The sequence below is a fragment of the Crocuta crocuta genome, unplaced genomic scaffold (genome assembly GCF_008692635.1).
Source record: "Crocuta crocuta isolate KB4526 unplaced genomic scaffold, BGI_CrCroc_1.0 scaffold151, whole genome shotgun sequence".
In the NCBI taxonomy this organism is placed as follows: domain Eukaryota; kingdom Metazoa; phylum Chordata; class Mammalia; order Carnivora; family Hyaenidae; genus Crocuta; species Crocuta crocuta.
The window spans coordinates 1,581,084-1,597,580 of NW_027527942.1; positions in this window are offsets into that span (position 1 = coordinate 1,581,084).

Genomic DNA, 16,497 nt, shown 5'->3' on the forward strand with positions numbered 1-16,497 from the left:
GAATATCTTTCCCTTTATTTAGATCTTCTTGAATTGTTTTAATTAGAGTTTTGTAGTTTTGTACATATAGTTCTTGTAATATTTCATTAGATTTACACCTTTATTGTAAATGATACCTTTTTATAAAAATTTTAAATTTCAGGTTCCACATATTTATTGCTGATTGTGGTTAGACAAAATAATGGCTCCTAAAGTATATCGGTGTTCTAGTCTTCAGACCTGTGAATGTTTAACCTTGCACTGCAAAATTGACTTTGAAGATGTGGCTAAGGATCTTGAGGTGGGGAAATTTTTCCGGATTATATGGATGGGTACAATGCAATCATTAAGATGTTTTGACTAATATATTATTTAGGTATATGTTGCTTAATCTCTATTCATTTTGGGATTTTGCAGCTATTTATTGGTTATTGATTACTAGTTTAATTCCATTGTGGTTTGAGAACAGACATTATATGATTTCTTTCCTTTTAAATTTGTTAAGGTGTGTTTTATGGCCCAGAATGTGGTTTATCTCGGTGAATGTCCCATGTAAGTTTGAGAAGAATGTGTATTCTGCTGTTATTGGGTGAACCAGCCAATAGATGTTCATTGTATCCAGTTGATTGATGGTGTTGTTGAATTCAGCTATGTCCTTACTGATTTTCTACCTGCTGGATCTGTTTCTGATAGAGGAGTGTTTTTGTCTCCAGTGACGATAGTGGTTTTATCTGTTTCTCCTTGAACTTCAATCAGTTTTTGCCACATGTAGTTTGATGCTCTGTTGTTAGGTGTATACATGGTAAGAACTGTTATAGCTTCTTGTGACATTAACCCTTTTATCATTATATAATGTCTTTCTTTATCCTTGATAACTTTATTTGCTTTGAAGTTTGTTCTGTCTGAAATTAATATAGCTACTCTTGTTTTCTTTTAATTAGTGTCAGCATGAGATATATATGTCTCCATTTATATTAACGTATATGAGTTTTAATATTTAAAGTGAGTATCTTCTAGATAACATGTAGTTGAGAGTCTCATAATCTGTGTCTTTTTACTGGTGCAACTAGAAACTTCCACTGTAGAAGTCCAAACTAAAATGTACTTTAGGTGGGGGTAGAGAATGGTCAAACCTGAATTTCAGGAACTTTATACCAAGAAATCAGCGGTTAAGATCCTAGAGTTCTGAGGATTTTGCTGGAGGGGTACACACAGATATACTTATTTTTGTGAATGTCAAACTGCAATTTAGCAGTTTCTTCAATTATAAATTTAAGCAACAAACCACGACAGAACTGGTAGTATAGGTAGAACTCACCCATATTCTTACATCACATTTACATTTTTTGCCAATAATGTTGTGACATCATTCATGCTTAACACTGAAAAATACAGTAGTTGGTAGACTCATCACTTTATCTTACTATTTATCACACTAGTGAAGAAGCACATATGTAAGTACATCACAAATTGTTTTGAAACTTTTTGTTTTACTAACTACATTTAGATATCATTGGTTTCCTTTTCGATTTTATCTGTTTTATTTTATAAAATAAAAGTTATTCTGAGGCAGTATGGCAGGTACAACAATGGCTACTAAAGAAGTCCACACACTAATACTTATGAATTTATTATATAACATGACAAAAGTAACTTTGCAGATGTGTTAAGGTTAAGAACGTTGAAGTGGGGACATTATCCCAGATTATTCAGATGGGTCACATCTAATCACATATATCCCTGGAAGTAGAAGAGAAAGGAAGAATATTGCTCAGAGAGCTGAGATATGAGGACTAGAACTATAGTTGCTGGTGTCAAAAATGGGTGAAAGTATCCATGAGTCAAAGAATATAGTGAGGAAAGTCCCTCAGCTACAGACAGAAATAAAATGGGGATTTTAATTCTACAACTGCAAGGAACTGAAATCTACCAATAATCCAAATGAGTAGGAAACAGAATTTCTCCTAGAACCTCCAGAAATGGATGCAGTGTGCCCACATTGTGATTTTAGTCTGATAAGATCCATTCTGACGTAAATAATTATAATAAAATATACATTCTTTTGTCATTAAATTTGTTATGACTTGTTATAATAGTATTAGGAGACTAATACAGAAGGAATCCCCATGCTTCATTGAAATTCTGTTGGTATCCATGACACAAAAAGACTAAGAACCACTCAGTAGTTTAACTCAATACTATAGTCCCCAAATCTTTGGAAAGATAAAAATCATGGCGTGAAATAACTGATGAACATTAAGACATCCTAAATTTTGGCACTGCAAATGATTCCGTCTACACTAAGAAAGGTAAAGCAATTGTACTAACCTTCTCCCTTCCAGTCTGGTTCCTTTGTTTTCAAACTACAGGTCCGTGGCTGATTAGGACAATTTAGCTTTTCCCCTGGATATTATGCTGTATATGTAAACTCAGGCACCTATTCTAAGAATAACTTTTAAGGAATTGATTGCCACAAGCAATCAAATTGAATATAAACTTATATCATTGGAGAATGCATATGAGTGGGAAGATTGTGCCAGCAAAATCTAATGAGGAAAATGATGTATTAAAAATACAGAAGAGTAATGGTTTGTTCTGCATATGCTTCTGAGGTTGGAATAAATTACATTTTGTTATAATCTCAATATCCCTTGGAAAGAGTAACTGTGAAAATGTCTGTTGGTGCTAAAGCAGCTTTACCGTGTATTCTTTATGAGAATGCATTTTTTAAAGCAATAATCAGAGGACCATGAAACTCTTTAAACACCCATTAAAATTAGGGAGTGGTAGAGATCGAAATTATAAAGCTGTAAGAATATTACAGTATTCCTACAGATAGCAGAAAGTCCATAGACAGCTATGTGAGGAGATAATTCTAGAAAAACAGATTTTGGAATTTTTCTTTGAATATTTTTTGAATTTTTTTTTGAATATTTTTGAATTTTCTTTGAATACTTTTTAGCTTCACTTTATTACCTTTCTTTCTTAGATTTTGCCAAAATTTCCTGTATCTTTTATCATAGCTTTTCATTCCCAGAATTGTTTCTAAACAAAACAGTATTGCCATTCTAAGCATTTGCTCCTAGAATTGGCAAGATTAGGTAAGAAAAAATGGCTTGCCATTGAAAATGACAGCTTGTTGTCTTTCAATCAGCTCTCATTTCAAGGTAATATTCTACTCATTCTACATGATCTAGGTAAAGACCTATTTCTTTAAGATATTGTATTACTTCGTCTCTCTGTGGTTTGGTTCCTTCTCTGAAAATCTCAAAAATCTATAATTGTTAATTTGAGTCTCAATCATTCATTCATGCACTCATTCACTCAGCCATCCTTCATTCAGGATGGTTTGAATATCTGCTGTATGCCAGTCTGAGTGCTGGGTTCTGCAGATACAATGTTGAATTGGACTCTGACTGTATCCTCAATCTAACAGGGGAACGTGTGAAAATAGATAATTATAGTACACTATGAGAGTGTTGTAGTAGAACTTGGAGGAGTCTATTACATATTGACAATTATATAAATTACACAATTGTGTTCTTTCTTTATTATTTAAACCCCTATAGTGCTTGACACTTTGTCTCCCAGTATTTACTGCACTGATGTGCACTTAATGCCTATCCTTAATGAGATCTTCTTCATAAAACCTTTTTTCCCCCCTTTCCTTTTCTCTTCTCTTATTTTTCCCTATTCTTCCAGCTCCTTACTGTGCACAGGAAGAAGGTATTTCTTCCTGGTTGGTTCTGTACTGCTATTTTGACATAGTAGAGGGTGGTGCTTAACCATACCAGCTCTGGAGTCACATTACTTGCATTTCAGTCCTGATCTGGCCACTGGATACCCTTTACACAGTAGGTAAAACATTCAGTGCCCACATTTTCCTTATCTACAAAGTAGAGATGATAATAGCACTCATCCTTACAAAACAGCATGTGTAAAGTAGCTTGTATACAATAAGCACCACATGAACCATGCCGTTCCTGGTTGACAACAGAACAGAGGCCAGCCCTTCAGTTGATAATTTAAGGCCAAATAGAAAAGCTATTAATACTAGTTTTATTGATTTAACTTTTCCATTGTACATGCCTGTCAGGTCCTTTGCAGCACAGAGAGAGGGAACCCTTAATAAGGACCAAAATGGAAGGTCATGGAAAGTTTGAGTTTCAGATCATCAACACCTGAGGAGTGGAGTTGTTGCCAGGGAGTCTGGCACTTGCTCATCCCAGGAGAATCCCTGGGCTTTGACTTTACAAGAGAACAGATAATGGTTTTGACTGCCTGGAAAGATCAGTAGATCTTCTAAGTAGTAGAGCTGAGATCTGAACCAATGGCTTTTTGACTTTAAAGCCCATTTTTGTTGTTGTTGTTTTTCCTTCTATAGCCAGAGTGTTCCCAGTGGAACCAGGATCCAATGAGCACACAGAAAAGTGACTGGTAAAAGAAATACGATGGTCAAGTGGTCTTAGTAAGAACTGGGGAGAGAGGAGATGTAAACATGGATGTGGGGTGTCATGTGTTGTCTAGGGCAGCAAGGGTGGAGAATAGGGATTATGTTTCTTAGTGGTATTGCCATGTGCTCAGGCATACCTTAAGCATTGTTAGTCTGAGATAGTTTGTAAGATGCTTGACTGTTGGTGGAACTCTGCTTTCTATTTGTGTTTATTTTTTTTATTTTTTTAAATGTTTATTTTTGAGAGAGTGAGAGAGACAGACAGAGAGAGAGAGAGAGAGAGAGGGAGAGAGACAGGGGAGGGGCAGAGAGAGAGAGAGAGACAGAATCTGAAGCAGGCTCCAGCCTCTGAGCAGTCAGCGCTGAACCCAATGCGGGCTTGAACTCATGAGCCATGAGATCATGACCTCAGCTGAAGTTGGACACATAACCAACTGAGCTACCCAGGAGCCCCAATTTGCCTTTAAATTACACTGTACTGATGCTATTCCACATTTTCCCTGTGTGAGTATCATTTAGGTTTGCTTTTTCCTATCAGTGTTATGTTATGGCACCATATTGTCTTAAATTCAAATATGATATTAGTGTTTTAAAATAGCATACCATTTGTATTCCTACTAATGAAATCCTATTGCTAAGAATCACACACATGGATGTCAGGTAAGGCAGAATTCTGCACAATCCACTTCCTACACTGGTCTTGGCCAAAAGGCTTCCACAGGCAGCCAGGCCTTATTACGAGTCTCAACTTCCTGTGTTCTCATGGCCTGGACTTTGAGGGCCTCAGAAGGCTCAGGTTCCTGTGTGCACAAATTTAGGGAAAATCAGACAATCAGGGTTTTGAGTGTGAAAAGAATTGTGTGATGGATTGTATAAACTAGATATGGATGTAGTAAGGATGTGATGGGGCTTTACTTTAACTATGTTAATCCCTTGGAGGGATTTGAATTGAATACTGGTTTGTTATTTTTCCCTATGGTTCTTTGTATGTCTTTTTAACAAGCACAATGGCTTTACAAATACTTTCTCTGGTGATGTCTATTCTTTTCTATATGGGAAACATTCAAAGTCTCAGAGTGGTACTTGCGGCCCCTCATCACATCTCCCCACCTTATACCCTTCCCTCCACTCTGACTTAAAATGAAAGAAAAGAGAAAGCACTTATGTGCACCAGAAGCTCTGTCAAGACTCTTTGGTACAATTCAGTGTCTGTAAATGTTACAGGATTGTGTACAGATAGACGCAAGGGGGTATTTGTCAGATCGAGTGAGCACTATTCTGCCGAGACTCTTGTTTCCAGCTCCCTACTGTGGAGTTGCCTTGAGAATAATTATAAGCAAGCACTGTTTGGGTCTGATGGTGATCTGGCCAGGGGAAGAAGATCCTGGGAATAAACAGCAGCCAAGTAGCATAAATCCAGCTATCCATTTAAATAATGCTCTGTAAATGTCTACAGTAGTCTGACTAAATTCTGGGGTTTTATTTTATTCAGGACTGCTAACTACCTTTTTGTAGTGCCAAGCTGTGGAGAAGTCTTTGGGTTTCACTTAAAAAAAACCCTGCTTGTCATCTCTCCCAGACATAACCACTACCATATATATATTTAGAAATTTTGGTTTATTTTAAGTAAAACAATTTTAATGTGTATTTATTTTTGAGAGAGAAAAATAGAGTATGAGCAGGGGAGGGGCAGAGAGCGAGAGAGACACAGAATCTGAAGTAGGCCTCAGGCTCTGAGCTGTCAGCACAGAGATCAACGAGGAGCTTGAATCCATGAACCAAAGATCATGACCTGAGCTGAAGTCAGATGCTCAACTGCCTGAGTCACCCAGGCACCCCAAATTTTTATTATATCTGACTCTTTTAACATCTGTTATATGATTAGTTTTCTTTCATTATTTGCTAGACATAAATGAATCTAGAGTCTTTTATATATTTATATACATTATATAAGTGTAGATAACTACCTTAGGTTTTGTTTCATAGACAAATCTCTTTTTTTAAAAATCCAAATGACTCTAGCTACATGGTTTTTGCAGCACTTTGAATTCAGTCTTAGTTTCCTATTTTTAATTTAAATATTCTCAAAAACAAACAAAGCAAACGAGAAAAGAGAGATGGGAAACTTCTTTTTAGGTGATCCCAGGTTGATATCGTACAGTAGGAAAGCACAGGTGTGCACATCCGAATTAGAAGAAAAAAAATTGCTATATACTCTTGGTTTTGAATGGAAGTGCAAAATTACTCATTTTAGCTTTGGGAAGAGAAGACTGGAGTGACACATTTTATTTGCAAATAGAAACTCTCCATTATCACCTACTTTCTGGAACACAGTTTGCCAGATTTCAGTGGCACCTGGATGGACCACTGCCTTCACTGTCCATGGTCTTGGAATCTCTGCCCTCTTCCTTGGCTTTGGAGAATTGGGGAGTAGTTTTCCTCCTACTTCTCAGTCCTTTCCCGTTTTCTTGGATGGCTTGTACACTTCTGTTCACTTTCTTATTTTATGCTTTCTTCAGTGTTCACTCTCACGGGCTTCCGTTTCCAATATGCCATAAATTTTGAATGTACCTGTTTTTATGGCTTCAGAGCTCAATTTTATGTCTCCTGCCCTGACATCTCTCTTGAGCTCCAGGTCTATATTTTTACATACCTGATGGAATTTCTACCTCAGACCCAACCTATCTAACACTGTGCTCATGGTTTTCCTGTTCTGTCCTTTGATATTTTTGTGCCAAAGTTGTTATTCCATGTACTCAAGCTCTAAAGAGCTTTGTTAAACTTTCTAGAATTTCTTAACTTGTGCTAGGTTTTTAGAAAATGATTGAAATGACAAGAAAACCTTATTTTATTTTTTTTCTTTCTAGATAGATTTGAGTGCAAGGATTTCTTTTGTTTTTCAAAATTCATATGTTTAAACATTTTTAATCCCTTTCAACTTTTAAGAAGAACTGCCAATTACTTCAAAATATACACTTTTAAAATGCCGGACAGGATCTTGAACGTCACTTAGTATGATTATTTATTACGTAGACTAAGAATCAGATGCAGACAGGAGTGAACTGGGTTTCCAAGCCTTTAGTGAGCCTATTCTTCTACTAAATATAATGAGAAAAGTATGGTTGTTAACTACATATTCACATGTCTCTAGTTTTGTACACATCCATTTATTTCAAATCTTCAGACCTACAACAGTTATGTTTGGGGATTATATGCGTTATATTTGTAAAAGTCCATGTTTAAAAGCCTGATCTTAGTTTTATCTGACTCAAGGTTATATTTCATCCACAGGCCTGGAGTGTATCTCTTTAGGCCTCTTCATACTTTGTTTCCTGTGGGTAGAGTCATTGTCTCAAACCTGTCATGTGGCCAGTCTCAAATAATTAGCCAGGTTCAATTTTTGTAATAATCAGCCTAAGAATAATGACATGATAATGGAAATTTAGCAACAACATAAATTATCTTAGATTTAACAAATCACGTTATGGACACATTAAAGAAAGAAATGCTGTTCCACTTTTGGAATGACTTTATTATGTGACAGAAAAGGACCTGAAAAGAATGTGGGCTCTGTAACTTTCTAGAAGTAAGGAAAGTATACTTAGATATGGGTATAACTTTGGTGAGGTGAAATCTCTGTTAGTAAACTAATAACATTTGATTCATTTCTCTAGATGAACATCTCTAAATAGAGCTATATAGTAATCAGTTCCTGCTGGCTTATATGCCTGTAGTTCCTCATAGTCATCTGAAATGAGCCTGCGGTAATGGTTTTCAGCTAATATAATTATTATTTTTCCACTGCAGGCAAGGCATAGTTCCTTTAGGATTTTTGAAATGCCCTTTCTGAGGTAAAATGATTGCTTTATCAAATCCATGTCCAAAGGAACCGTATTCTTTTATTAGATCAAATAACACTTTCTATGGATCAACTTCTCTCAGTCTTCACTTATCTTAAGAGAAAGGAGTTATAAAGGCTGCAGTAGAGATTTTCCACTTGGTTTGCACATTGTTGGTAAAGAATGAATGTTGAAAGAGAATATAATCATGACTCACACAAATGTAGAATGAATGCTCGTCAGATATTTTGCTTCAGTCATTAACCAATGAAGGAACTGGAAAAGATATTATAACTAATAAGTACAAAAGAGAATCTAAAGAGCCACCTAATATATAAACTCATCAGAAAGGCTGATTTAAATTTGTTTAATAGAAGCAAAGCTGACTTCTTCAACAGTGGAGAGGGAAGTTAGTTCAGCCTCTGAACTGGACAGAATTTATTTGCATTCCTGTAACCAAGAATTCTTTGTATTAATATAAGTTTTCTGCCAGTTAACATGTATATCTACAGAATTATAGAATACCTAAAGACAACAAAAGGTACAAACTCCATAAAATTTAGCCCTAAGTATATTCTAAACAATGAATTATTTTTGTTGAAGACACTCTTTCATCTTTTGGTCCACGTTCTTAGCTTTCACAGTATTTCCCTACAAAATGTTTTTTTTTTTTTTAAGTTTATTTATTTATTTTTGAGAGAGAGGGAGAGAGAATTTCATGCAGGCTCCTCTGCATGCTGTCAATGCAGAACCCACCTCAGGGCTAGATCTCAAAATTGTGACATTATGCCCCAAGCTGAAATCAAGAGTCAGATGTTTAACAAACTGAAACACCCAGGTGCCCTGAGTGTATTCTTTTTTTGACATTAAACCTTGTAATGGTCTTTGAGGAGGTAATATTCCAATTTGTGTTTCAAAGTGGTTTTTATTCTCTCTGCTTAAGCCCACCATTCCTTTTCTCCATCTTCTTCTTAGGCAAATCAGTCATAAATGTGTACTGGAGAAGACCATATCTTAAAGTTGGAAAATGATCCTAAAAAGCATCTGAAAATGATCACATTTGGCTGATTTGGTGAAGCTTTTGTGTGAATGGAATAAGGGGGAGAGGAGTGGCAGACATTTTAAAATGCATTTTAAGAAAAATGAATTTGAGGTCCTCTTGCTTAGCATGTTTATATATGTTTTTTATAGTAGTTAATATAATTATTCTAAACAATAATAGGCTTATCAATTATATATCATGAGACATAAACAGAATTTGAAGACCTTATGATCCAAACTTCTAAACAGTTTTATTATTACTTAACTAATGAGTTAATTCTTTTACTCATTAGATCATAAGCTTTGTATGGGTAGTAGTAACTCCATCTGTTTTGTTCACTATTGTCTCCCCAAAACTATGTGCAGTGTCTGAGGCATAGTATATATGTAATATATATTTATCCAGTGAAATTTTAAGAATAATTTTTTAACCACCTTCTTTTTGTGTGACATTATTATAGGTGCTAGGGATTAAATATAAGTTACAGTATAATTCATATTTTTGAGAAGTTCATGACTTTTACCCCAGAGGAGTCCCTGATAAGGGAATTTCAGGCACTATGGCTGACTGCAGGAGAATAATTTGAGTTGGTCCCCAGATCACACCATATAGGAAAATGTGGTTAATATCTTTAGTGAGATCTGCTCGTGTCACATGCTTGATGTCACCAAGATAGGGGCATTGGAGGTTGCTGAGATATATAACATTCATTGGCTTTGGTAGCTGTTCTTCCTCAGGATTTGCTAGCAACACTTTACCACATTCTGAGTCTTATCAGTGGCTCCTCCTTTCTAATAGCAGCCTGAGAGAACCACCAATACTGGAAATTATTATGTGCCAGAATTCAGGCTATGTAATTTGTAATTATTATATCATTTAATTCCTATAACCGTCCTATGTAGTAGATAATAGGTTAAAGATAGTAACTGCAATAATACAGCTATTGGATGGAAGAGTTAAGACAGGAACTGAGATCTACCTGAATTCAAAGGCTGTAACTTTGTCACTAATCTGTGTTGCCTTCATATCAAGGATTGACTTGATGAGAACAGGGCTAGTTGGTATTGTGTGTGTGTGTGTGTGTGTGTGTGTGTGTGTGTGTGTGTGTGTGTGTGTGTGTGGCAGGGTGAGGTTTTCCTTATCATTGCAAAGTCAATAAAAAATGTGCATTATTCATTTTTGCTAAGCTTTAGACTTCTCACCATCTAGGATTATGTTCAATGAAAAATTGCATAGTGACTCTGACAATTGAATCAATACTTCTATTAACTGTAACATGCAATTTGAAGGTTCAGGAGGTGATTGGATTATGTTTTGTAAAATTATTATCCTCCATTGCTGGAATCTATGCTGCCATAGAGGCACCAAGTAGTTTTTAAAATGTGTGTTTCCTGCAGAGAGGTTGTTTAGTCATTGATACAATGGCACTTTGGTCTTTTCACCCAACCCCAGCCCAAAGAGTTCACAAATAGGTGCCATGCGCCCATGATCAATCCTTCAAACCTTTGTATTTGTAGGACAGCTTGGCATTTTTCTTTTCCTCACCTTTAAAAATTTCTAATACCTTTAACATTTGATTTTTTTCTTAGAATGTTCTTCTAAAATGTCTACATTTCTACTTTCTTTAGTTTTGCTTCCAATTTTGAACTCAGTGTGCTCTTCTGAAGTCATTTCCCTCCTTCTAATTAACCTGATTCTATTACACACACATTCCCTATTCTTAGCTTCATTGTATCATCTACATAAATTACTAAAGTTATTTCAGCTTTATCTCAGACCACCTTTAACACCTACTCTTCAGAGTTCTTGGTTTCTTGCCATTATCCCTGATTAGTCTCACATCTCTTTTTTCTAGTAATGAACTAGAAAGAAAATATTTTTTTTAATGTTACTTTCATTTAATTTAATTCTTTTCACCAAGGGGCCAATTTGCTCAGATCACAGTGCCACTCTGAATTCTTTTGATTGTCTCTTTCTAATATCCCGCTAATGTGAACTGAAAGTAAAAATAAAAAATCAAATGTGTAGGAAATGAGCATAAATGCTACAAGGATGTATATATTTATTTAATTACGAATATACTTCATCCAGTTTTGTTGGTCTGAGTTTTAAAAGGTAACTTTTGAGTAAAAAATAATTACACAGAGAGCATATTACAACAAAACAATTATTTTCAAGAGTTTAAGTTTTTATTCGTTCCATGATTACTCTAACACAAGATTTTATGTATGTTCTTTTTTATTGTAATTTTCCATGGAAACAGTTGCAAGAGTAGTATAGTGTCATTAATTCTCATGTAGCCATTATTCAGTTTCAACCATTTTGATCTCATGATCAGTCTTGTTCTGTCTACACTCCCAACCACTTCATTCTTCCCACTTGGGGGTTTTGAAACAAATTCTGGAAATCATATTATTTTATATGAATATTTTGATATGTATTCCTAAAACTCTCCTTTGGAAAAAAAAAACAACAACTGTGTAATACCATAACCAGTTTTGAGCTCTAAAGGAACAGATAGTAGATTCAACTGTATCCAGCTGTGTTCTTATTTCTGTTTCCCTTAAGTTCAAAGTAAGTGCTTCTAATTTTCCCCCTGCAAATCTAAGGCCAGCAATACTACTAAGAATAAGAATCAACAACATAAATTATCCTTGGCTGTGTTAACTAACTAAATATATATATACACACATATATATGTAATATATATAATCCTTATGTGACCTATGTGTTTTTATTAGTACATATGTTATTATATATATATTTTGCAAATAAGGAAATGAAAGCTCTGTTGAGAAAGACTGTATGTCACTCATTTAGTAAGCGGCAGAGTGGGGAAAGAAACTCAGGCCAACCTTTTCACTATGCTATGTTATTTCACAAGATAAGGAATTGGCCTCTAACACAAAGTTTTGTAAGTAAGTTCCTTTTAACTGTGATCATACAATCACTGCTTATAACTGTTTCCTGGATAGATTTGACTAGTTCTGGATCTGCTATTAACCAGCCCACTGCCTGGGTTCCTTTTTTCCCTGTCAGTCGATCTCTATCCTGACCTGATCCACTGGATCTCCTACTGTTTTCTTGGTCTCTGTACATCTGGCAGGAGCTGACCTGTGGCTTACTCAGCCACCTGGCCCAGTCCCGGAACCCTACCCTTAAATTTCATTTTGTTAACTCTTTTGGCCTGATCTAATCACCCTGGCTGAATGGATCAAAAGTTTCACAGCAACTTTATCAAGAGGGATAAAAATGAGGAGGGATACTTACATGAGGAAAAAATAACGGTTTCTTAGTGTGGGGATTTTTAGTTGATTTGTTTTATTTGGAAGGTAGGGAATTGGCAGATGGAAGGGGAAAAAATAGGAAACTCAGAGTAGATTTCAGTGGGAAAACAATAGTCTTATCGTTCATTTATCTGTATCTATAGAATTTTTTTTTTGAAATGTTTTTATTTATTTCTAGGAGAGAGAGAGACAGCGTGAGCAGGGGAGGGTCAGAGAGAGAGGGAGTCACAGACTGAAACAGGCTTCAGGCTCTGAGCTGGCAGTCAGCACAGAGCCCGACGCGGGGCTCGAACCCACGAACGCGAGATCATGACCCAAGCGAAAGTCGGACGCTTAACCGACTAAGCCACCCAGGCACCCCTGTATCTATAGAATTTTATAGCTTTATTTTTTTTAAATTTATTTTATGGAGGGCATTAAAGACATTTGCAATAAGAATATAAATAAAATAAATGTTAGTGCAGAGATATAAAAGGCAAGTCCAGAGAAAACATAAAATTAGAAAGTCAAGAGAAAAAACATGTATATGCAAGTAAAAAGGATTTATCAAGTTATTATAAATTACATTTAAATTTAGCTCTTAATTTTCTTGAAATAAATTTGGAAAGATAGAGTCAGTGATACAATTTTTGTTATCAGAGAAGAGGATGCCTGTCATTTGTTTAGGAGAAGTCATTCTTATCCCAGCAATAAGTTAGGAAGTATGTTTTTCACTTTATTTTTTACATCACAGTGCTGAGTGATTCCATGAGTAGTGTCCAAAACAATATTTTAATAAAAATAAGATGGATAAAATAAAATAACTGTTTCTTTAATTCTAAGATAAATGTTGGCCTCATGAAATTACAAAGAAACCAAATGAAGATGATTTAGTGAATAGTTACGCAGTAAATATGTTGAAATTTACATCATTTGATGTAAGCATAGCAGTTAAGATTACGTGGGGCTCCTGGGTGCCTCAGTCGGCTAAGTGTTTGAATTTAGCTCAGGGCATGATCTCATTGTTCATGAGTTTGAGCCCCATGTCAGGCTCTATGCTGACGACTCAGAGCCTGGAGCCTGCTTCAGATTCTGTCTTCCTCATTCGGCCCCTCCCCCGCTCACGCTTTGTGTCTCTCCCTCTCAAAAATGAATCAATATTAAAATAAATTAAAAAATGAAATTAAGATTCTGCAAAGATGATAAAGTATTTTATCTCCTCCAAATGAATATCACCTTGTTCAACCAAACTTCCAAGGATGTGGGTAAGATTACCGTATTGTCTAATGAGGACTTGGAATGCTTGTATTTGAAGTTATTAGTTGAGGGAACATGTACTTACTTTTGAAAGCTGATAAGCAAGTTAGTATTCCTGAGATAAAACTAAAGAGCCTGGCTAGATGTCCAAAAATTTTTTTTTTGTTTTGTTTTGTTTTGTTTTTTTAGGGGTTAAGATGAGGACAATCTGGATATAGACACAGTAAGATGCTAACAATGATTAAAGAGATGGGAGCAGTTGTCTACTGCATGCATTTTCTACATTGCTGTCTAGATGGTGGGATCTAATTCTTTGTTTTTCTATAGTTAAAAACCAACTAAATGCTAAAATGAATAAATCAGTGAATTATATTCAATTAAATTAGGTTAGATCAAGTAGGGAGGATATTCCAGACACTTACTTGGATGGAGATGCTTCCCATTGTCAATAGTAGACATGCTATGTAATCAACAACCTGAAGGAGAAAAATCAAAACTAGGGCACAGCACTTATAAAGCTGTTTTACCCTGGAAAAAGTGGCATAAATGTGCACTATAAACAATTATATTTTAAAGGCATTGTCTTTCAAAACGTTCATTTCAGTTTACCACATTGATTGCATGTTTACTAGGCACTGGGGGACACAAGAGAAAATATATTCCATTTTAAGATTTCCTGCAGGGCTTTCATCAATCTTTCAGAGTATGAGAATGGCCTCTGCTCATGCCCTAGAGCATACCACCTACAGGCTTTTCAAGCCCTGAGACCTCAAAAAGCTTCCTGGAAGCCTGTGAATCAACTGCCTCACGTCCTAATCTAAGCTGAAGGCATTCCTGTTCCATGATGTTGTCTATTACAATTTTCTCCTGCAATTCCCTTTGCTCTACACTTTCCACAGAGCCTCTGGAAACTCTGAATATTGCTTTTTACCTCTTGCTTTAAGTAAGTTAATTCCTCCTATGATAGGGCTCTCCCTTTTGCCCAATTAATGGCAAGACCAGTCTTACTTTTTTAATCAACTTTCTACTCAGAGGTCTGAAGCTTCTTCAAACTCTCATTTTTAGGTAATGATTTTTTTTTTCTTGGAAAAAATATACATTTATAATGGTTCTGGTAATTATTGTTTTTAATAATCTATGAAAATATTTGTGTGCATCCCACAATACCCTGGGAGACGTAAGAGCAAGAGTAGCCCTTTAGGCTGAAGGAACTCATCCTCACTGTCACACTCCAGAAAGTGTAGGGTGGGGGAAAGGTCTGAATCTGCTCAGGCAGCTGAAAAGAAAAAAAAAAAAAGAAAGAAAAAAATAAGTAACAAGCAAATTGCTAATATCAAGGTGACTAATGTGAGAAAATAACAAAAGCGTGCATCACTTTTGAATACATTTAGCTTCAAATCATAGAAAATCCACCTAAAGACTTGCATCAGTAGGTGTTTATTCTTATAACACAAAACATCCAGAGGTGGGATTTTTCTGGCATTGGTTCAGTTGTTCAAGTTATTATCAGAGACCAGGATGCTTTCCCCTCTTCGGCTCTGCCACCTGATCCTGCTCGTCCTTCTTTCTGTACTTGCTGCCCTCTTGACCAGAAGATGGCTGCTTGTATGCCAGGTATTCCGTCCGTCTTGACAGAGCAGCCAATGACATCTATCCCTTCTCACCGGGAAAGCAAAAATTTATCAGATTTCTCAAGGAAAAGTTTATTTATGCCTCATTGGCTCCAGCTGCATCCTATGGGCACCTTTAGATGCAATAGAAGCTGGAGATCATGGAGCAGTCACGGTCTCCCCTGGTCCTCTGCACATGACCACATAAAGGAGGGATCTAGCAGCAAGGGCCAACAAAGGAGTGGGATGGAGAGCAGAATTAGGGCTAGGCAACCATGAATGATAGCATAATAACTGAATGGTATCTAGGTTTCTTGGAGTCCTGTAGTATGTATTCTCATAAATTAGGCTCAGACTAAGGCACAGTATCACCACTGGTTTTTTATGTGTGCCTAAGATTATTTGACAATGACAGTTTTAGAAATGTGGAGAAACCAAATTCTTTGTTCAGATAAACTCTCTTGTGTTGAACTGTGGGGCTCCTTGCCCTAGGAACTGTGGAGAAAGCTGATGTGAGGTGTTAGAGACAGCTTCTTGTTTTTAGGCTTTTAGCACCACCCAATCCAAATGCCTGTCTCCTCTTGCCATGGGAGTATGGTGGAAAAAGTAACTGACTCTGTGATTTCAATTGTGACTGTAAACTTTGTTTTAATGCATGTGAGTTAATTTTTTCTGTTTTTCTCTCAGATTTTAGAGAAAAATCTGTGACCTTGGATTTTTTACCTTAAGCAATCATACATCAAAGAGGTTACCTTAGTTAACAATTGTGTTTATAGAGATCAAGGTTAAAATGGGTTGTGTGGAAAGGCAAGTCCTACACAGATAATTTGAAACTCTTAATAACACGGAGCATCTAAGGTTAAAACATAAAATTCTATTTTAAAGTTTTTGATTGAAAGATGAATGAGTACTAGTCCCAGAATAGAAGAATAAATCTGTGTGAAAGTTTAGAAAGTTGAGGTCTTTATCATTTCTAAGATGCATTCCTTCTAGTGGACAAAAATGCCATTATGAATCTCCATCCTCAGTATCAGAATGTTTTTAAGGAGAC